General features: G+C 46.6%; 1 protein-coding gene across 1 annotated transcript in view; it reads left to right on the top strand.

The window, feature by feature from the left end:
• The first annotated feature begins 3,312 nt into the window (after positions 1-3,312).
• Positions 3,313-24,408, top strand: part of HAS2 (hyaluronan synthase 2) — a 106,868-nt gene continuing 85,772 nt past the window's right edge. Inside the window, exon 1 of the mRNA XM_073590276.1 lies at positions 3,313-3,397. The gene's annotated coding sequence lies outside the window, so the exon portion shown is untranslated. The remainder of the gene's footprint in view (positions 3,398-24,408) is intronic.

Here is a 24,408-nt window from a genome sequence, read left to right as displayed (position 1 = left end):
AATACAGCCACCCCCATAGAATATAATATAGAACCCCATAGACTATAATACAGACCCCCACAGAATATAATACCGACCCGCCATAGAACATAATACAGACGCCCCCATAGAATATAATACAGTACAGACCTCCCCATAGAATATAATACAGCTGCCCCCCATAGAATATAATACAGCCCACTTCCCCTTAGAATATAATGTAGCCCCCTCTCCCTGAGAATGGCCCCACAGTCCAGTACTCACTGACTAAAAAAAAAAGAAAAACACACAATCATCATCTCTCCTCGTGCCCCACTCTGCTCCCGGCTCTGCTCCGGTCTCAGCAGCTGCAGTCTGCCTGACACACAGTGGTTACATGATGAAGTGACATCATCGCGCACCCACAGTGTCATAGGCAAAGCGGGGAACGATAGGAGAGGGAGCGTCAGCTGATGCTCTCTCTTCCATCATTGCTTTGAACTGTTCCGGCGTCATTATGATGGCGGTATAGTTCAATGCGGTGGCCGCGGGGGGAAGTCGGTGCTAGCGGCGGGTGGGCCCCCCTGACCCACGGGCCCCATAGCGACTGCGTGATGTGCGGCTATTAGCAGCACGCCACTGGCTGGGCGCCCCTGGGGGCCACGTGATCGAGCCGGAAGAGCTGCTGTAATCCGGAACCAAGGAGATGCTGCGAAGACGCCGGGACCACTGAGACACTTCAATGGCACGCTGGTGGGTGAGTAGGATAGAGGATAAGGAGCCATGCATAGCAGAATGGGATGGGGAGCCATGCATAGCAAGACAGGAATTGGGAAACCATGCATAGCAGGACAAGGACTGGAGAGCCATGCATAGCAGGAAAAGGACAGGGGGAGCCATGCATAGTAGGCAAAGGACCAGGGAGCCATGCATACAGTGACAGGGACGGGGAGCCATGCATTCAATGACACGGACCGGTGGAGCCATGCATACCAGGACAGGGACGGGGAAGCCATACATACCAGGACAGCGATGGGGGAGCCATGCATACCAAGACAGGGATGAGGGGACAATGCATACCCGGCTTATACTCGAGTCAATAAACTTACCCAGTTTTCCGTGGCAAAATTAGGTGCCTTGGCTTATACTTGGTTCGGCTTATACCTGAGTAAATACAATAATTAAATCTTTAAAACAAAAATTTTGTTTTAGCTCCAGATTTTACATTGTCTCAAGGGAAAATTGATAAACAATGGCATCAATTTGTCACACAATTTCTGCTGAACGTGGCTGAATATTGCTGTACACTATTGCTTAGCCACACGGTGAGACTCGGGAGGGATGGAGCGCTATGCGCTATTTGACTCTTGGAGAACAAATTATTGTAGAATAGTTTGCGGACTCCATATACAGATCCCGTAAGTGCCAGAAGAGCAGAACTTATCTACAGATGCAGTGACAATTTTGACTTCATTGGTGTTTGCAAGAAACAAGCAGAAGTTAAAATTGCAAATCTGACACTGTAGTGTCCATACATTGCCTACATTACAGTGGCCCAGGGGCGGACACTGACAGCTTAGGGTTCCTGTGGAAAAAATGTGTCTAGGCCCCCCTCCTTTTATGGCGAGAAATCTACAGATACTCGTATATAGCCACTGTTACGATTGCGGGCGCAGCATGGCTTACCAGCCAAAGCTCCCGTGTTGTCGAACTACAACGACGATGGGGTATACATCCCAGGTGATCGTGGAATGTGGACCCACTGGACCACAGGGGGGACCGGGCTTTCCCAGACAAGGCAAAGGTAGTGACCGGGGTCTGTGGTAGCTGAGCTAGTGGACAAGATGGCCATATGCAGGACTAAAAGACACAGCACAACTTCAGGTATGAAGAAAAATGAAGTTTACTGAAATAAAGCAAAAACACCAGGTTCCGGAATATGCACATCATGAAGGAAACACATCTCAGGTTGACAGGCGAAGCAAGAGGTCATCATGGGTTGACGCAGTCCAGGATTGTCTGGCATGGGCATACTAGGATGGCCCCTCTCACGGGCCTCGGGCGTAGCACAGGCTCAGCAGGAGAACAACAGACACCAACCTCGGGCAGACTTCAGATGATGGCAAGAGTCATCATGGGTAAATGCAATCCAGGGTTAACTGGTTCGGGCATACTAGGATGGCCTCTCTCTCAGACCGCAGGCGTAGCACCGGCACAGCAGGAGAGCATCAGACACCAACCTCAGGCAGCCTTCATACAACGGCAGAAGCCATCATGGGTAAGACCCCAGGGAACCGGCAGGACATCAGAACAAGACTCAGATAGCACAGGTCCAGTAGTGTTGCATAAGCTGGTCAGATCCATGACTCACTGGCAGGACCGTCACCGGGGAACAGAGCTGGAGACTCCCGGAAACCATGGAGGAGGATTCCATCCAGGACGAAGAACGGGACCGGCTGAAGAGCACAACTTGGACCACCAGAACCACGGACTGGACATCTGGACACAGGCTGCACATCAGGAACATGGACTGGACATCAGGAACACGTCACGGACAGGACATATGGACATCAGGGCACCAGGTGCACATCAGGACATCAGGCAGACATCTGGTGGACATCAGGACATCAGGTGGATATCAGGACATCAGGCACAACATATCTGGAAGTGGTCGTCAGACACCGGACATCAGGCCATGGTCATCAGGCTCCGGACGAGAGGCCACGGTCATCAGGCTCCGGATATCTGGCAGCGACCTAGAAAGGAACCCAAGAGGTCTGGAGCAAACCCTGCCGGGTTGGACTGGAACCGGCAGGGAATTGCACCGAATAACCAGCTGAGCACAGAGTAGCAGAAACTCAGTGGATGCCCCGGGCTCCTAAATCCAAGATGAACCCAGATGAAATCAAAGAGTCAGGTAGCAAAGAGTCACAGTCACTGGGCACAGGGTTAAAGACACGGAGGGACCTCAGGAACATCACACAGAGGACACAATTCAGACAGGGTCAGGTGCAGGAACAGATCCAGGGTCAGGGATTCAGGAAACAAGACACAACATGGACGGGCCTGGATATACAGCCTCCAAGAAGGGCGATCTGGGTATTATGCCCCCAGAGCAGGCCAAGATAAAACACACAGTTCACAGAGCGACAAAGAGCAACAGCTCCCCCAGAACGGATCAGAATCAGAGCAGAAGCTGAACACACAAACTCACATGGCTAGGCTCAGGAACTCAATGCGAAGCTCTGGCAATGCCACAAAGGGGGAGGGAACTTTATATAGGAGCTGCCTCACAGCGATAGGCTGGAGCAGCAATTTTAGCACATACCCATTCCTCATAAAAGCAGGGGAGGTGTGGTCGTGCACACCCTAAGCAAGTCAGACAGAAATCAGCAATGCAAAGGACACCTGGCGAGAACTGCAAGCCTGAACACACGTGGTAAGCCATACACAGTGCAGAGGACCAATTAACCCACGGGTAGCTTTCCACAGCGGCAGCCAGGGACTGCACCAGTGGGTGGTCATGCAAAGCAGCGGAGCCACACACACATGTACGGCTACGCAGCGGGGCTGGGGACTGAGCGGCATCCACATAGATAACTGACAACAGCATTTCAGCACATTAGAGGGAAAAGAGCGAAGGGTTAAAGCAGAGATGCAGAGTAATGCCGTGAAACAAGATCCAAACACAGCGGCGTTACAGCCACATACATACCGTATATATATCTTACTTAGTTTTCTTTAATATGTATATTACCGTCCCTTTTAGTGATGGATGAACCAGTGGTTGTTCAGGTCTGGTGGGTTCGGCTGAATATCTAAAAAAAAAAGTTTGGTTTGGGTACCAGAACAGTACTGAACCCAAACCCAAGTCTGGACCACATTCAGATGAATGGGGGGCCCAAACATCCGTTGTTTGCCATGCTGTCATCTGTATGACAGTGCGGTAAACAAGGGCTCTGATTGGGGGTAAGATCATTTTCGCAGGTCAAAGAGCTGTGATTTCCATGCTGTCAGATGACAGTGTGATCCCCCAGCTGTGAACAGTGGTAGAAATGTTACCTCTGGTCACGCTCAACAGCTGAGGAGAGAGTACAACTCCCATCAGCCTACTCCTGTTGTGACTAAAAACAGAAAGAGAAGGCGCCACTGATGGGATTATTCATCAGCCAGCACTAGTGTTGAGCATTCCGATACCGCAAGTATCGGGTATCGGCCGATACTTGCTGTATCGGAATTCCGATACCGACTTCCGATATTTTTTCAATATCGGAATTCGGCATCGGAATCGGAAGTTCAAAGTTGATTGACAGCCTGACGTCATCATGATGCGCGGTGTGTGCGCATCATGATGCGCCGTCATTTCGGGCCTTCCGGGGGTCTCTGCCGGCCTGCCGGGGGTCTGTGTGGACTGCCCGGGGTCTGTACCGGCCTGCCGGGGGGCTGTGCCGGCCTGCCAGTGGTCTGTGCACCCTGTGGGGGTCTGTACCGGCCTGCCGGGGGGCTGTGCCGGCCTGCCGGTGGTCTGTGCACCCTGTGGGGGTCTGTACCGGCCTGCCGGGGGGCTGTGCCGGCCTGCCGGTGGTCTGTGCACCCTGTGGGGGTCTGTACCGGCCTGCCGGGGGGCTGTGCCGGCCTGCCGGGGGGCTGTGCTGATGTCCGGGGGTCTGTGCAAGCATCGTCCGATGGGACTACAAGTCCCATCTGGCGATGCCTGCTACCATGACAGTGATTGACACATTAGCCAATGATGGGACAGTAGTAGTCCCATCATCCGGCTAATGTGTTAAATGTTAAAAAAAAAAAAAAAATACTACATACATACTACATACATACTACATGCATGCTACATACATACTACATGCATGCTACATACATACTACATGCTACATACATACTACATGCTACATACATACTACATATATACTACATGCATGCTACATACATGCTACATACATACTGCATGCTACATACATACTACATACATACTACATACATACTACATACATACTACATGCATGCTACATACATACTACATACATACATACTACATGCATGCTACATACATACTACATGCATGCTACATGCATGCTACATACATACTACATGCTACATACATACCACATACATACTACATACATACTACATGCTACATACATACTACATATATACTACATGCATGCTACATACATACTACATGCTACATACATACTACATGCTACATACATACTACATATATACTACATACATACTACATACATGCTACATACATACTGCATGCTACATACATACTACATACATACTACATACATACTACATACATACTACATGCATGCTACATACATACTACATACATACATACTACATGCATGCTACATACATACTACATGCATGCTACATGCATGCTACATACATACCACATATATACTACATACATACTACATACATACTACATGCTACATACATACTACATATATACTACATGCATGCTACATACATACTACATGCTACATACATACCACATACATACTACATACATGCTACATGCTACATACATACTACATATATACTACATGCATGCTACATACATACTACATATATACTACATGCATGCTACATACATACTGCATGCTACATGCATGCTACATACATACTACATACATACTACATGCTACATACATACCACATATATACTACATACATACAATACATTCATACAATACATACATAGACATACAGTACATATAACATAGAGTAACATACTTACCAATACTTGTCACATTGTTCCCCGAAGCCATTGTCTTTTCCGGAATAAATATTAACATAACAAACCACAAAAATACTCACCCACGATCCGAAGCAGTCCACGAGTGTGTCCCACGACGATCTTGGGTAGAGAACTGCAGCATCAGATGATGCTGCCGTTCTCTACGGGCTGCAGGAATCCAATGACGGAAGGTAGGTATCCTTCCGCACTGTATTCCTCCGCCACTTAAAAAAAAAAAAGTCCCTAGTCTCACTTTATGCCATTGCTGTGTGGAATTCCCACACTTCAGGTCCAATTTTTTTTTATTTTCCCAAGGGTAACAGGAGAAATTGGACCCCAAAAGTTATTGTGCAATTTGTTCTGAGTAAGCTAATATCCCATACGTGGGGTGAACCACTATTTCGGCGCATGGCAGAGCTCAGAAGGGAAGGAGCGCTGTTTGAGTTTTTCATTGCAAAATTGGCTGGAATTGAGATCAGATGCCATGTCGCGTTTGGAGAGCCCCTGATGTGCCTGAACAGTGGAAACCCCCCAAAAGTGACCCCATTTTGGAAACTAGACCCCCCCAAGGAACATGTCTAGATCTGTGGTGAGAACTTTGAACCCCAAGGTATTTCACCTAAGCATATAACGCCTGAGCGTGAAAATAAAAAAATCATATTTTTTCCACAAACATTACCTTTTAGTCCCCAATTTTTTATTTTCCCAAGGGTAACAGGAGAAATTGGACCCCAAAAGTTGTTGTCCAATTTGTCCTGAATACGCTGATACCCCCTATGTGGAAGAAATCTTCTATATGGGCACACATCGGGGCTCAGAAGGGAAGTAATGACGTTTTGGAATGCAGACTTTGATGGAATGGTCTGCGGGCGTCATCTTGCGTTTGCAGAGCCCCTGATGTCCTAAACAGTGGAAACCCCCCACAAGTGACCCCAGATTGGAAACTAGACCCCCAATGGAACTTATCTAGATGTGTGGTCAGCTCTTTTAACCTCCAAGTGCTTCACAGAAGTTTATAACGCCTGGGCGTGAAAATAAAAAAACATATTTTTTCCACAAACATGATCTTTTAGTCCCCAATTTTTTATTTTCCCAAGGGTAACAGGAGAAATTGTACCTCAAAAGTTGTTGTCCAATTTGTCCTGAGTATGCTGATACCCTACATGTGAGAGAAAACTACCGTATGGGCACACGTCGGGACTCGGAAGTGAAGCAGTGACATTTTGGATTGCAGACTTTGATGGAATGGTCTGTGGGCGTCATGTCGCGTTTGGAGAGCCCCTGATGTGCCTAAAGAGTGGAAACCCCCACAAGTGACCCCATTTTGGAAGCTAGACCCCCCAAGGAACTTACCTAGATGTGTAGTGAGAACTTTTTCCGCTGATGACGCTGTATGGCAGCATGTTTATCTATATCCGTCTTTTTGATTGCGTGTGATTCCACTTTTTGTTTGGCGGTATGATAATAAAGCATTGTTTTTTTGCCTTGGTTTTTTTTAAGGGGTTCACTAAAGGGGTTAAATAGTGGGACAGTTTTATAGGACGAGTCGTTACAGATGCGGAGATACTAAATATGTGCACTTTTATTGTTTTTTTTTATTTATATAATAATAATGCTTTTTTTGAACAATATTTTTTTTCTTTATTTAGGAATTTTAAAAAATATATTTTTACACACGTATTTTTTTTTTTTACTTTTTTACTTTGTCCCAGGGAGGGACATCACTATATAGTGTCAGATCGCTGATCTGACACTTTGCAGAGTACTGTTTCAGATCAGCGATCTAACTGGCAGTTCAGGAGGCTTGCATGCACTGACAAGCCACCTCCCTGCAGGACCCGAGAGGACCTCGTGGCCATCTTGGATATGAGGGCCTGCAGAGAGGAGGCCCACGGAACAACGCAATCACATTGCGTTGTTCTGAGGGTCTCAGGGAAGCACGCAGGGAGCTCCCTCCCTGCGAAATGCTTCCCTATGCCACCGGAACGCTGCAATCTTGTTTGATCGCAGTGTTCCGGGGGTTAAAGTGCCGGGAGCAGTCCATGACCACTCCTGGCACATAGTGCCTGGTGTCAGCTGTGATAATCAGCTGACACCTGGCCGCGATCAGCTGCACTCCCTCCGTGAGCGCCTATGACGTACTATCCCGTCCATGGGAATTAAGTCTCAGGGCACATGGACGAGATAGTACGTCATCTGGTAGAAAGAGGTTAAAAGCAATTTTATCCACTTCAGAATTTGAGACAATCCCTTTAAATTGTAATCCCCAATTGTTTCTAATATTCCCCGAACTATCATCCTACTAATTTGTCTGGTAATATCAGATCCTAAAAAAGTTTTTCTTTCAGGCAAGATTTCAACCTCCGTGAACCTGACTGCAATTTACAACACAACCACCAAGCGACCACTTGTAGACACGTATAAAATAAAAATCTCCTAGCAGAGTATCATAAAATATGGTTTCTAAAAGCTGATCATATGGCGTCATTGATCTTTGGAATATATTCAACCAAGGAAAGACACATTAGCTTCCTACTGGAAAGTCTTTCTATTTTCAATTGACTTTTGCCAAGGACTTTTATATAGATCACCTCTCTCTCTCTCTGGTGGACCTGCAGGCGGATGTGCTATGCATGACGTACCTGCTATCCCGATACTGTTATGTTATGGTTATATCCATTTGTTTACAACATATTGTATAAGAAATATATAATGTTATTCTTTGATATGTCATTTAATGATGCTAAAGACGGCTACACTTAAATGTGTAATACCATGTTGTAAATTGTATATAATGTATAATTCTTTTACTGTTGTATTTACAATAATAGGGTAAGTGTAGTTATAATGATGGCTACTAGATGGGGGCATTATAGTGTACAAGGCTCTCAGCTAGCGTGTGATGGTTATCATAGGAAACAGTTAACAGTAGAGTTGAGCGAAACGGGTCGAAAAATTTCAAAAGTCGCCGACTTTTGGCAAAGTCGGGTTTCATGAAACTAAACCCGACCCTAGGATGAGGTCGGCCACGAGGTCGGCGACTTACGCGCCAAAGTCACGTTTCAAAAGTTTGTTTTGCGCTCTTTTTCAGCCAATCAGGATCCACGGACACTGTGGGCAACGTGATGACATAGGCAGGGGTCACCACCATCTTTCAGAAGGGCATGCAAGTGATTGGCTTGCTTTGGTGGGCGTCACAGGGGGTATAAAAGGGCGTGCACGCCGACCATCTTACTTCTGCCGATCTCAGTATAGGGAGAGGTTGCTGCTGATTCTGCAGGGACAGCGTTAGGCAGGGAAGAAGACAAAAAAACTGCTTCTGCTGCTAGCAATTTGGCCTGCACAACACACCAGTCACTGTGTGTGCAGTGCAAGGGGAGGCTATATTGTGGTGTATCAGTGGTGTTGGTTGTTGGGCTGCCTTTTAAGGCTTCCTGACAGGCTGGCATTGCTGTTTACCCACTGCTCTGCAAACTGCTTTTTTAAAAGCAATCCAATCTCTCTTATCCTCTAGTCACTTTTGTCACAGCTGTGCCATCGAGCCTGTGACATAGCGCTCAGATATCAGTGGGCCTCACACAATCCAAAAGTGTCCAGTGTCCAAAAGTGTGTGCAGAGATTCAAAATCTCCCTTATCCTCTAGTCACTTTGGTCACAGCTGTGCCATCGAGCCTGTCACATAGCGCTCAGATATTCATTGGGCCTCACACAATCCAAAAGTGTCCAGTGTCCAAAAGTGTGTGCAGAGATTCAAAATCTCCCTTATCCTCTAGTCACTTTGGTCACAGCTGTGCCATCGAGCCTGTCACATAGCGCTCAGATATTCATTGGGCCTCACACAATCCAAAAGTGTCCAGTGTCCAAAAGTGTGTGCAGAGATTCAAAATCTCCCTTATCCTCTAGTCACTTTGGTCACAGCTGTGCCATCGAGCCTGTCACATAGCGCTCAGATATTCATTGGGCCTCACACAATCCAAAAGTGTCCAGTGTCCAAAAGTGTGTGCAGAGATTCAAAATCTCCCGTATCCTCTAGTCACTTTGGTCACAGCTGTGCCATCGAGCCTGTCACATAGCGCTCAGATATTCATTGGGCCTCACACAATCCAAAAGTGTCCAGTGTCCAAAAGTGTGTGCAGAGATTCAAAATCTCCCTTATCCTCTAGTCACTTTGGTCACAGCTGTGCCATCGAGCCTGTCACATAGCGCTCAGATATTCATTGGGCCTCACACAATCCAAAAGTGTCCAGTGTCCAAAAGTGTGTGCAGAGATTCAAAATCTCCCTTATCCTCTAGTCACTTTGGTCACAGCTGTGCCATCGAGCCTGTCACATAGCGCTCAGATATTCATTGAGCCTCACACAATCCAAAAGTGTCCAGTGTCCAAAAGTGTGTGCAGAGATTCAAAATCTCCCTTATCCTCTAGTCACTTTGGTCACAGCTGTGCCATCGAGCCTGTCACATAGCGCTCAGATATTCATTGGGCCTCACACAATCCAAAAGTGTCCAGTGTCCAAAAGTGTGTGCAGAGATTCAAAATCTCCCTTATCCTCTAGTTACTTTGGTCACAGCTGTGCCATCGAGCCTGTCACATAGCGCTCAGATATTAATTGGGCCTCACACAATCCAAAAGTGTCCAGTGTCCAAAAGTGTGTGCAGAGATTCAAAATCTCCCTTATCCTCTAGTCACTTTGGTCACAGCTGTGCCATAGAGCCGGTCACATAGCGCTCAGATATTCATTGGGCCTCACACAATCCAAAAGTGTCCAGTGTCCAAAAGTGTGTGCAGAGATTCAAAATCTCCCTTATCCTCTAGTCACTTTGGTCACAGCTGTGCCATCGAGCCTGTCACATAGCGCTCAGATATTCATTGGGCCTCACACAATCCAAAAGTGTCCAGTGTCCAAAAGTGTGTGCAGAGATTCAAAATCTCCCTTATCCTCTAGTCACTTTGGTCACAGCTGTGCCATCGAGCCTGTCACATAGCGCTCAGATATTCATTGGGCCTCACACAATCCAAAAGTGTCCAGTGTCCAAAAGTGTGTGCAGAGATTCAAAATCTCCCTTATCCTCTAGTCACTTTGGTCACAGCTGTGCCATCGAGCCTGTCACATAGCACTCAGATATTCATTGGGCCTCACACAATCCAAAAGTGTCCAGTGTCCACAAGTGCCTGCAGAAATTCAAAATCTCCCCTGTCCTATAGACACCTTGTACCTTGTTTTACATTACTATATAGTTTGTTGGATTTTGTCTACATTTCTACCAAAAATGAGGAAGGCTGGTGGAAGAGGCCGTGGAATTGGGCGGGGGTTGGCAGCTGGTAATGATGGTGTTGGTGGTGGATCTGATGGTAGTGGCAAGAGCAAAATAGGACCGAATGCAGGAGGTGTTGAGCCTGCGTCATCGTCTGGCTACATAAGGCCTCGAACGCTTAGTTTTCTAGGAGTTGGCAAACCGCTTTTAAAGCCAGAGCATCAGGAAAAAGTTTTGTCTTACATTGCTGACTCAGCCTCCAGCTCTATCGCCTCCTCTTCTTCAGTTGTAAAAAGTAAAAGCACTGAGTCGTCATTGGAGGCTCATGTTCATGAACCACACCTTTCCTTGTGTCCTTCACCCCAACCAAGATTGAAGGATGACGCAGGCCATACTACTGATTACTCCATGGAGCTGTTTTCACATACCATGCCTGGATTATCAAGTGAAATGGTGAATTACCCAGGCCAAGATGAATCTGACATGGAGTGCACTGATGCACAGCCGCTGATGGATGATTCTGCTGGTACATTCACTCAGAGCACTACATTGTCCTCGCAGTGTACAGAGCCAGATTCTGACCCTGATGAGACTCAGGTGCCCCTTCCCGCACACTATACCACCATACACGGTGACACAGAGGAAGGTGCACATGACATAGAAGAGGAGGTGATGGATGACCCAGTTGTTGACCCAGATTGGCATCCATTGGGGGAAGAGGGTGCTGCTTCCAATAGCTCAGATGAGGAGCATCCACAGCAGACATCGACATCGCAACAGCTGTTATCTGGCAGGCCCGGAGCACTCCAAAGACAGGTTCCAAACATCAAAAGAGTTGCTGGACAGCTTGTCCAGAGGGTCAAAAGATCACAGCGTGCTAGGCCGCAAAATGTCTGCCAAAGTAGGAAGAGTGCAGTGTGGCACTTTTTTGAACAAAATCCTCATGATCAGGCCAAGGTTATCTGTAAGAAATGCGCAAAGACCTTTAGCCGAGGGAAAAATCTGAAAAATTTGAATACCAGTTGCATGCTTAGACATTTAACCAGCATGCACTTGCAAGCGTGGACACAACACCAAACCTCAAGTGCCACATGTGCAACTGATCACAACGAAGGTAGTCAGCAACGCTACATTGTTTCCCCCACTGTAAGCCCACCGGTTAGCACAGCAGCAAATGTTGAGGTGTCGTTGCAAGGCCACAGCAGTCAGGGAATCCCACTGTTATATCAACGAAAGACTGATTCTAGGCCATCAGAAAGAACACCAACTCCATCACCATCATCAACCCTCTTCAGTCCGCCCTGTCCACCGCAACTTCCACCATATGCAGCTCTCAAGTCCAGCTCACCCTCCCAGACACTATGAGTAGGTCAAGAAAGTACTCAGTCTCTCATCCGCGTACACTGGGTTTGAACGCCCACATTGCCAAACTAATCTCGTTTGAGATGATGCCCTTTCGGTTGGTGGAAAGCACAGCTTTCCGCGAACTCATGGCCTATGCAGTACCACGTTATGACCTACCCAGTCGCCACTTCTTCTCTCGCAAAGCCATCCCAGCCCTCCACCATCATGTGAAAGACCGCATTGTCCATGCACTCAAGCAGTCAGTGAGCGGAAAGGTGCACCTCACAACTGATGCATGGTCCAGTCGGCATGGCCAGGGCCGTTATGTGTCCATCACTGCGCACTGGGTTAATGTGGTGGATGCAGGGTCCACAGGGGACAGCGGTGGTGGGACAGTGCTGCCTAGCCCACGGTATAGGAAACAGTTGGCTGTAGGCGTTCGACCCTCCTCCTCCTCCTCCAGAAGCGAAAGCTCGTCCACAGAGCACAGTCGTACGAGCACTCCATCTGCAGCTGCCACTGTTGCACATGATGTGTCCCCCTATCGAGCAGCTAGTGGAAAGCGTCAGCAGGCTGTGTTGCAGATGATGTGTTTGGGCAACAGACACACCGCCGAGGTGCTGGCCGAGTACTTGAAGCGACAAACTGAGTCATGGCTGGGCAGTGTACATCTTGAGGCAGGCAAGGTAGTTAGTGATAACGGCCGTAATTTTGTGGCAGCCATAGCCCTTTCAAAACTCAGCCATATACCTTGCTTGGCTCACACCTTGAACCTGGTGGTGCAGTGCTTCCTCAAAAATTATCCGGAGTTAACAGCCCTGCTCCAGAAGGTGCGAAGACTGTGCGCGCACATCCGCCGGTCGCCTGTACACTCCGTTCGTATGCAGAAGCTGCAGCGATTGCTCCACCTTCCCAACCACCGCCTCATTATCGACATTGCAACAAGGTGGAACTCCACCCTGCACATGGTGGAGCGGCTGTGCGAGCAGAGGCAGGCCATAATGCATTTGTGGGAGGATACACGGCCAGGCACTTTGAGAGCAGACATGGAGTTGACAGGTGTGCAGTGGTCGAAGCTGAAAGACCTCTGTAAAGTCCTTCAGTGTTTTGAGGAATGCACACGGCTGGTAAGCGCAGACGACGCCATCCTAAGCATGAGCATCCCACTTATGCGTCTGCTCATGCAAACTTTGACGCACCTTAAGGAGCAGGCGTCTGCAGCCAATGTTGATGAGGAGGAAGAGGAGGAGGGAATCCTTGATGACATTCAGCCATTGTCTGCTCAGGGACCTCTCCTGGACGAGGTGGAGGAAGAAGAGGAGGAGGAGGAGGATGATGGGGATGATTACTTAGGGGAGGAGGATGCATCTCGTGGGGCAAGTGAAAATGTTGGCGTGGCAAGGTCTGGTACAGGGTTTGTGCGTGACTGGAGGGATGTGGATTTGCCAGAAAGTGCTCCTCCAACCAGTACTCGCAGTGCATCATTGACACCGGGAACATTGGCCCACATGTCAGATTATGCCTTGCAGATCCTAAAAAGGGATCCACGCATTGCCAAAATGATGAACGATGACGACTACTGGTTGGCCAGCATCCTGGATCCACGCTATAAAGGCAAATTACAAAACATCATGCCACAGGAGAACCTTGACCTAATATTGGCTAATAAACAAGCAACTCTGGTAAATCGGTTGCTTGAGGCATTCCCAGCACACAGCAGCGGTGATGGTTCTCACACGAGCCGTACGGGCCGGGGGCAGCTTGGCAGAGGTGTTCGTGGTGCACACAGCAGAAGTGGCGTTGGAGACAGGGGTTTCATGACAATGTTGTGGACTGATTTTTCAAGTACCGCTCACACAACTGGTAATACTGCATCGATGGAAAGTGACAGGAGACAGCAGTTGTCAACTATGGTTACAAACTACTTTTCCTCCCATATCGATGTTCTCCCACACAGGTCATTCCCCTTTGACTATTGGGCCGCTAAACTGGACACCTGGCCTGAATTAGCACAATATGCCTTACAGGAGCTCGCTTGCCCAGCTGCAAGTGTGCTATCGGAAAGAGTCTTCAGTGCAGCTGGATCAATCCTGACAGAAAAAAGGACCCGTCTGTCAACCCAAAATGTGGATGATCTAACCTTCATTAAAATGAACCACGCATGGGTTTCCAAGGATTTTGTCCCACCTTCCTCTGATGACACATAGGGTGACAGAAAAATGGCTTGCTTTGGTCCACCTCTTCCTGGGACTTGACCTATTTCACCTTTTGCATCAGCTGAATGTCAACATCAACATATGCCACTTTCTAAAACTCCCTAACTGTGCTGCCTCCCCCCCCCATGGCCGGGGTCACCACCTAGCGCACGACACCGTGCGAGTGCCGTTGCCCTGGACAGGTGGGTAGGCCGACTCTTGGGCGCGGGCACTGGTACAGGGTCCTCCATAGTGCAATCAAGTGTCTCTGACGGTGGTGGTGCACACCCGCCGTCAGACACACCGCCGTACTATGAGGGGCCCAGTGCCAGTACCGAAGTACCGACGCCCACGAGTGGGCCCCCCTTGCTTGGGCTGGGCCCCAGATTTTGCAATCTTTACCTCTCCCTGCTCCTCCGCTGTGTAGTCTGGGCCGTCAAATCCATACTGTGCCTGACACCGTCTGAGCCTGCCTCCTGATGTATAGACATATATTTTGAATGTGTACGCTATCCATACATGTTATCCGGGGAAACGGTACCCTTTCTAACCTTTGTGCAATCACGTGCAATCCATACTGGGCCTAACACCGTCTGAGCCTGCCTCCTGAGACATATATTTTGAATGTGTACGCTATCCATACATGTTATCCGGGGATACGGTACCCTTTCTAACCTTTGTGCAATCACGTGCAATCCATACTGGGCCTAACACCGTCTGAGCCTGCCTCCTGAGACATATATTTTGAATGTGTACGCTATCCATACATGTTATCCGGGGATACGGTACCCTTTCTAACCTTTGTGCAATCACGTGCAATCGATACTGGGCCTAACACCGTCTGAGCCTGCCTCCTGAGACATATATTTTGAATGTGTACGCTATCCATACATGTTATCCGGGGATACGGTACCCTTTCTAACCTTTGTGCAATCACGTGCAATCCATACTGGGCCTAACACCGTCTGAGCCTGCCTCCTGAGACATATATTTTGAATGTGTACGCTATCCATACATGTTATCCGGGGATACGGTACCCTTTCTAACCTTTGTGCAATCACGTGCAATCCATACTGAGCCTAACACCGTCTGAGCCTGCCTCCTGAGACATATATTTTGAATGTGTACGCTATCCATACATGTTATCCGGGGAAACGGTACCCTTTCTAACCTTTGTGCAATCACGTGCAATCCATACTGGGCCTAACACCGCCTGAGCCTGCCTCCTGATGTATAGACATATATTTTGAATGTGTACGCTATCCATACATGTTATCTGGGGATACGGTACCCTTTCTCACCTTTGTGCAATCACGTGTAATCCATACTGGGCGTGAGAACGGCTGGCGAGCTGTTAAGCAAGCTACAGCACCTGTGGTTTGCACACGTAAGTTTTTCATTTTTTCAGGAATGACGGTTAGGCCTAATTCCGGAACTGCGGTTGACCTGCACTTACTGGGAAATCATTGTTCGCGGGTAATAATTGTAATCAGTGATCCCCATCACTAACATTGTTCAGCGGGTTATCTGCACCTGTAAGCGACAAACGCTGGCCTTTTCAGTGTAGCGCACATGCAGCCACGGACATGTAAGGGCATGACACACCAGTTATTGGCCAATCTCATGTGCCAGAGCCTCACGTGTCCCTCTAGTAAGCCGGACTCGGACCGCGGGGCATGACAGAGTCTCGTTCGTTAACGGAATTAAGCTTGCAATGTGTGCATCTGTTCTGTAGCTGGCATGGTTGAGGTTTCCCAGGTGGAGTCGAATTTAACCGTAGGCTCCACTCCTGGTGGTGCCCTTCTGGACATTCCTTTAAGGTTCAGCTTTGCAACCATACTGCCCACGTAAAACAAACACTTTGCCTTCATGAACGCTGTTTGGAGGGTCATGACTCGTGGGAATAACGCCGCCCAATCAGTTAACCTGCTAGAGAGATCCTTCGTTGCTCCCAAGCATGACATCACACTCCCTAGGAAGAAGGTAATGCCACTGTGGCGACCGTACTCCTGGGGGCAACACAAGTGCACTGATGCCCAGCCACTGCTCGATGAATCTGCTGGTACATTGACCCAGACCACTACATTCCCCTCGCACGCTACACGACCTGAATCTGACCCTGATGAAACTCAGGTTACCCTTCCCATATACATTTCCATCTTACACGGTGACAAAGAGGAAGCTGCAGATGAAAGTGCAGGTTCGGCCCACCCGCCATCAGACACCGTACTATCAGGGGCCCTGTGCCAGTGCCGTTGCCAACGAGTGGGCCCCCCCTGCTTGCCCAGGATCACAGCACTTGCAAAGTTGAAATACTGTGCAGTGAGATGGAAGATGAGGACGACGAGGAATCCAGACAAGTACAGGGATTTCCTAGCGAGGAGACTTATTTGATTGTTTTCAATGTTGGGACAGCAATTTTTGGGGAGCACTATACTCTGGAGAATGATAGATGGGGCCCACCATACACTGGAACATTCCAAAGGTGGACATCAGACACTGGAGCAGCATTTACAGGGCCCATTATACACTAGAGCATTAGAAATGGGGCCCATTATGTTTGGAGCATTATTTGTGCCCCTAAGACAGTGGAGCTTCATCCATGGGGACCAACATATATTGTAGCATTAAGTGGAGCTCATCATATACTGTTTCAAACATTATATGGGACCAATGATTCTGTATGGAGAAATAGATGGGCCTCGTCATGAGATGTAAAAAGTGAGGTATTTTTCATTGTACTATACCGCTATTTCTCTGCCGTATCGGAGCATGATGAGTTGTGGTATGTGTTAAAGGGGCGCTCTTTCGCCCAGGGCACATGAAAACCTGCAGCCAGCCCTCCCCCCCCACAACTTTAGCCAAATAACCCCCATTTTTCAGTGCGTAACTTGTATTATGAAGTTAATTAAGGTTGACAAGCTTAAGTAAGAAGAATTGATGCTTTTGGTATTCAAATGGGCACTGTAGGTGTGTTTCCTGTCCTCCTCTCACTGCCGACTTTTATTCCCCATTGACTTACATTGGGTTTCGTGTTTCGGGACGACCCCGACTTTTCCCTATAATCGGACGATCTTGCTCGACCCGACTTTTGGAAAAGTCGGGTTTCACGAAACGAAACGCGACCCTAAAAAACCAAAAGTCGCTCAACTCTAGTTAACAGTAGGAGAGGCTGCTGTGTGGCAAGTAAATGTATAGTGCAAGGTTGAGGCAGAAGGGCGGGAGCACCCGAAGGGTCCACACAGGCTCTAGGCCCAGGACACCGCAGCAGCCACGTAACATTTAAGCAAGAAGCCCAGCCATCCACAGCACCAGGCCAGTACAGCAGTGGATCACAGTGAACTGGGAACAGAGACTTGAGTTAGAAACAGTGACAACGCAGGGACACAGGTGGCTCCAGAATGTGGCAACTCATCACTTGGGCTGATGCCTTCAGATCCGGGGTGAAACTGCTGATGTAACACTCAGATGTAGTGAGTCTGGACCGGGAGAATGCTGTGTTACCTCAGGAGACAGTGCAGAAGGACAGGTCACTCGCCAAGTGGCAACTGACTTCGGGAGCTGATGATCTTATGTCTGGGGCAAAACAGACAGGTTAATGTCTACCCGTAGCAGAGCTGAACAGGGAGGATGCTGAGGGCTCGTCTGGCACGGTCCGACCCGGGAACGTGCTGTGCAGCCATGAAAGAAGTGCAGGGAAAGAGAAGGAACAATGCAGTGTGGAGTCTGTTGTTAATGTTGTGAAGACTATGGATGTGCTGTGTAGAGAACCAAGTAAAAATGTTCTTGTTAAAGTTGAAATGGACTGTGTCTCAGTTAATTGAAATCTGCCTGGAGAGGGTCTCCTGCAGCATAGGGAAGACCCTGAAGGAGCCGGACCTGAAGACACAGGTATGCTGACTAGTGAACATTGTTTTCCTGTGAGGGGAGGCCAGGACACTGATGCCCAGGCGTCATCGGCCATGGCTACGGTCCTGGTTGAACCTTACAGACCTGCCATACATTAATCAGACTACACATTAATCTAAGTGAACACTGTGAAATTCTTAATTTCCCTTGTGAAGGCGCTATAGAGAACTTGATTACTTACTGTCATGCTGTGAGCATTTCCCAACACAAAGCACCATGGACCCATGGACCCTTCAATTTGGGAATTAATGAAGTCCAAGAACCAAGACCTCTAATGATATCATCTCCTGTTTTTACCATTAATGTTAGATATTTACTCAGTCTGCACTGATGTGTATGTGTCTGATGTCAGCAGCACAAGTGCTCATCTCATACACAGAACACACGTGGTGGGAACGTACGTCTGACAATATCATTTCCATTATGATGGGTAAGCCACAAATTTAGAATGTTCTGTAACATCTCACATCAGTCTTCTGAGCGAAGGTAAAGATGATGATTTTACTGCGAAATCTCAAGATGTCAGCTCCCATGAATACACTATCGCTAATAACTCGGCTCATATATGATATCATGTCCACGCCTAATATACTGGGGATTAGATGTAAGGCAGAACATATGGCTGCTGACAAAAGATTGTACCAGAGATACCAGACACAGAAAGGAAACTGACAGTAAGCACAAAAGTTTCAAAATCAATCTATTCATCTATCATCTATCTATCTATCTATCTATCTATCTATCTATCTATCATCTATCTATTATCCATCTATCTTTTATCTATTATCTGTTTATTATCTTTCTATCTATTATCTATATACTTATTTATCTAATATATATATATATATATATATTCCATCAAAAAAGAAGGCAGCACACCATGTTGGTTTTCAATAAAGTTTTTTTAATAGCCCATATGGTATCTTTTTTATCTATTATCTATCTATCTCTCTCCATCTATTACATATCTACCTATTATCTAGGATATCTATTATCTACCTATTATTTATCTATCTATTATCTATCTATCTATCTCTCTATTATCCAACTACCTATTATCTAGGATATCTATTATCTATCTCTCTATTATCTCTCTATTATCTATCTATTAATCTATCTATTATCTATCTATCTATTATCTATATCTCTTTCTATTATCTATATATCTATCATCTATATATTATATATCTATCGATCTATCTATTATCTATCTATCTATCTTTCTATCTATCTATTATCTATCTGTCTATCTAAAGTTAAAAAAAACCCTGACCAGCACCTTCTTAGTGTGAACAGGTGCAGGCTGTGATGACTACGTAATATATAAAAAACAAAGCAGCCTCTGCAAGGGCAAACTTATATGAAAACACTTGAAGCATTAAATCTAAGCAGTATTGTTACTCAATAGAATGTACTTACAGACAATGAAGGTGCATAGCACATAAATTATCCAATTCATGTTAGCCCATCAACCACGTCAAGGTGACACTTCTCCGATGGATCCTATCCTACTGGAAATGACACTTTTCAATCCTACTGAACATGCCACTCGCAGGCGGAAATGCCTACAAATAAATGGACAAACATTACTCTCTCGGGCAATAAACCTGAGAGTGGCATGTTCAGTAGGATTGGAAAGTGGCATGTCCAGTAGGATAGGACCCATCAGAGAATTGTCACCTTGCCATGGCAGATGGGCATACAAGAATTGGCTCATTTATGCCCTAAGAACCTTCATTTTTCGTAAGTACTTCTTACTGATTAACAATACAGAGTAGACTTAGTGTTTCCAGTGTTTTCATATTATCTTCGCCCTTCCAGAGGCTGCTGTGTTTTCTTTTTCTATCTATCTATCTGTCTATCTATCTATTATTTCTCCAAGTATCTATTTATTATTTCTCACTGATGTTATATAATGTGATGTGTTTGCTGTGGCTCGGAGACATTACTGAGTCTTCCCTATACAGCTTTTCCTAATGTTTGCAGCACCTCGGGGCTGAACACTGACTCTGTATATCCTCTGTATATGTTCCCTCTATCACCAGTGATAAACATCAATGATCTGACCAAATCCCTCTGAACCAACTTTAGCTTCACATTTATTTATACTGTGATCCCTCTGAAATTGACGTCTGATTCCCATAAAGGGCGGCGCCTTGTCTATACATCTTGTCATTTCAGCTGTTCCTGCTTTAAGTAACATCCAACATTTTCCTTTAAGTTTCCTTCTTGCACAATATCTAGATCTGTCTAGTCATCGGAGGCGACTCCCTTCTTCAGAGATACACATGATATCACCGGGCTGCACTCAGGGGAACATCACCACTTCTTTAGCTTCCCCGGTCCCACCTGACACTAGACAGACTAATCACATGTAATTTGGGTTTCGCCATCAAAGACAAACTCAAATATGGGAAAATGACGGCCGACTGATGATAACATGACGCGTCCAATATTTTCCTGTTGCCTCATTCCCAAGAAGACTCATGGCTGTACTCGCTCAAAAGGCGCTTCTACTCAATACTGAGCAAAGGGTCTGAATACTTATGACCATGTGAGATTTCAGTTTTTCTTTTTTAATAAATTTGCAAAAATTTCTACATTTCTGTTTTTTTTTTCAGTCAAGATAGGGTGCAGAGTGTACATTAACCCCTTCCCGACCAATGACGCAACATAGGCGTCATGAATACCTGTGCCATTATAACCAGTGACACCTATGTGGCCATGAGTTTAAAGCCCCCCTGCGGGTCGGGTGACCGGGATCACTGAAAGGTCACCCTACCCGCAGATACAGGGGGCTTTGTACTTCGCCCCCACGTGGCTACGATCGCTCTGATTGTCTGCTAAAAATGAAACAGCCAATCAGAGCGATAGTAATATAGTTGTAGCATCGGACATGGCTGGAGATCGTGATCCGACCCCCCCCACACACGGCTGGCAGCGGCGATGTGTACCAAAAAAGTAAATAAAGCCCCCCTTTATCACCCCCTTAGCTAGGGACACATAATAAAATAAAGAAAATATATTTATTTTTATTTTTCCTTTAGGGTTAGAATTAGGGTTAGGGTTAGAATTAGGGTTAGGGTTAGGTTTGCAATCAGGGTTAGGGTTAGGGTTGCAATTAGGGTTAGGGTTGGAATTAGGGTTAGGGTTGGAATTATGGTTAAGATTAGGGTTAGGGGTGTGTTGGGGTTGGGATTAGGGTTAGGCTTGTGGTTAGGGTTATGGTTGGGATTAGGGTTGGGGTGTGTTTGGGTTAGGGTTTGATTAGGGTTAGGGGTGTGTTGGGGTTAGGGTTGAGTTAGAATTGAGAGGGTTTCCACTATTTAGGCACACCAGGGGGTCTCCAAACGCGACATGGCACCACCATTGATTCCAGCCAATTTTGCGTACAAAAAGTCAAACAGTGCTCCCTCCCTTCTGAGCCCCGACATGTATCCAAACAGTGGTTTACCCCAACAAATGGGGTATCAGCGTACTCAGGTAAAATTGCACAAGAACTTTGGGGGTCTAATATCTCCTGATACCCTTGGGAAAATAAAAAATTGGGAGCTAAAAAATGATATTTGTGGGAAAAAAAATAATTTTTTAGTTTCATGGCTGCATTATAAACTTCTGTGAAGCACTTGGTGGTTTAAAGAGCTCACCACACATCTAGATAGGTTCCTTAGGGGGTCTAGTTTCCAAAATGGTGTCACTTGTGGGGGGGTTTCCACTGTTTAGGCACATCAGGGGCTCTGCAAACGCAACATGGTGTCCGATCTTAACTCCAGCCAATTCTGCGTTGAAAAAGTCAAACTGCGCTCTTTCCCTTCCGAGCTCTATCGTGTACCCAAACAGAAGTTTACCCCCACATATGGGGTACCTGGGTGCTCAGGACAAACAGGACAACAACTTTTAGGGTCCAATTTCTCCTGTTACATTGGTGAAAATAAAATATTGCGGGCTAAAAAATAATTTTTTGAGGAAAAAAATGAAATTTTATTTTCACGGCTCTGCGTTATAAACTTCTGTGAAGCACTTTTGGAGTTCAAAGAGCTCACCACAAATCTAGATAAGTTCCTTAGGGGGTCTAGTTTTCAAAATGGTGTCATTTGTGGGGGGTTTCCACTGTTTAGGCACATCAGAGGCTCTGCAAATGTAACATGACGCCCGCAGACCATTCCATCAAGTCGGCATTTCAAAATGTCACTACTTCCCTTCCGAGCCCCGACGTGTGCCCAAACAGTGGTTCTCCCCCACATATGGGGTACCAGCATACTCAGGACAAACTGGACAACAACTTTTGGGGTCCAATTTCTCCTGTTACATTTGTAAAAATAAAAAATTGGAGGCTGAAAAATCATTTTTTGAGGAAAAAAAATGATTTTTTTATTTTCACGGCTCTGTTTTATAAACTTCTGTGAAGCACTTTGGGGTTCAAAGTGCTCACCACACATCTAGATAAGTTCCTTAGGGGGCCTAGTTTCCAAAATTGTGTCACCTGTCAGAGGTTTCCACTATTTAGGCACATCAGGGGCTCTCCAAACGTAACATGGTGGCCGATCTCAATTCCAGCCAATTCTGCGTTGAAAAAGTCAAACGGTGCTCTTTCCCTTCTGAGCTCTACCGTGCACCCAAACAGAGGTTTACCCCCACATATGGGGTTTCAGTATACTTAGGACAAATTGAACAACAACTTTTGGGGTCCATTTCCTCTTGCTATCCTTGCTAAAATAAAAAAATGGGGCAAAAAGGTCATTTTTGTGAAAAAAATATGTTTTTTTATTTTATGGCTCTACGTTATAAACTTCTGTGAAGCACTTGGGGGTTAAAAGTGCTCACCACACATCTAGATAAGTTCCTTGGGGGGTCTAGTTTCCAAAATGGGGTCACTTGTGGGGGGTTTCTACTGTTTAGACACATCAGGGGCTCTGCAAACATAACATGATGCCCGCAGACCATTCCATCAATTCGACATTTCAAAACGTCACTACTTCCCTTACGAGCCCCGATGTGTGCCAATACAGTGATTCCTCCCCACTTATGGGGTACCAGCATACTCAGGACAAACTGGACAACAATTTTTAGGGTCCAATTTTTCCTGTTACCTTTGTGAAAATAAAAAATTGCGGGCCAAAAAATCATTTTTTGAGGAAAAAATAGATTTTTTATTTTCACAGCTCGGCGTTATAAACCTCTGTGAAGCTCTTGGGGGTTCAAAGTGCTCACCACACCTCTAGATAAGTTCCTTGTGTGGTCTAGTTTCAAAAATGGGGTTGTGGCACCCCTGAGGGTTCAGTCGCCACAGAGGTACTGCACCTCCTCCTGAGGTGTGGTGCTCCACCATTTAGGTAAGGTGGAGACACCTGACCACACTCCAACACCTGCATCCCACACAACATAGTAGTGTAGCAAAGCACCCTTTTGTGGCTCCCTGCTTGGATCATGAAGAGTGCTGGGAGGTGGGTGGAGCTTAGTCTGCACCAAAACATTGGGAAGAGTTTAGGATTTAGTCAGTCTGACGGGGTCAGAAGGAGAGAGAAGATCCCCGGAGAGGGATGGACAAGAGAAGTGCTGCAGCGGACCTCAGTGACCTAGGTCTGCTGGCACAGGAAAAAGACATTGATGGAAAGCATGACTCTTCATAAGAAAGATAGATTTGAACGGAGTGTAAGGAGAAAAGGAGGACTGGGGATTAGGGTTAGAGCAGAACCCTTCCCAAGTTCACAGCGCAAGGCCGGGGTCCGGTCCCCGAGGTTGTATGGATACTAATGGTCCTGCAGCAGACACCGGAGGAATAGAAGTTGTCACCACTTTTTTCCCACACAAGACTTGGGGGCACAACAGCAATGTGAGTGAGCCGGGCTTGGTAGCAAGGAGTCCCCGAAGCAGGCTACAGCTGTCTGCCGTACAAGTAGAGTTCATAGGAACATCTGACAGGAGGAAATCCAGTGTAACTCAGTACTGAGAGTACTTCACTATAGGCGCAAAAGGGAGACG

Source organism: Dendrobates tinctorius, unplaced genomic scaffold (assembly GCF_039654945.1).
Source record: "Dendrobates tinctorius isolate UK_male_01 unplaced genomic scaffold, ASM3965494v1 ptg000116l, whole genome shotgun sequence".
NCBI lineage: Eukaryota > Metazoa > Chordata > Amphibia > Anura > Dendrobatidae > Dendrobates > Dendrobates tinctorius.
This window is presented reverse-complemented; position numbering and strand designations above follow the sequence as displayed.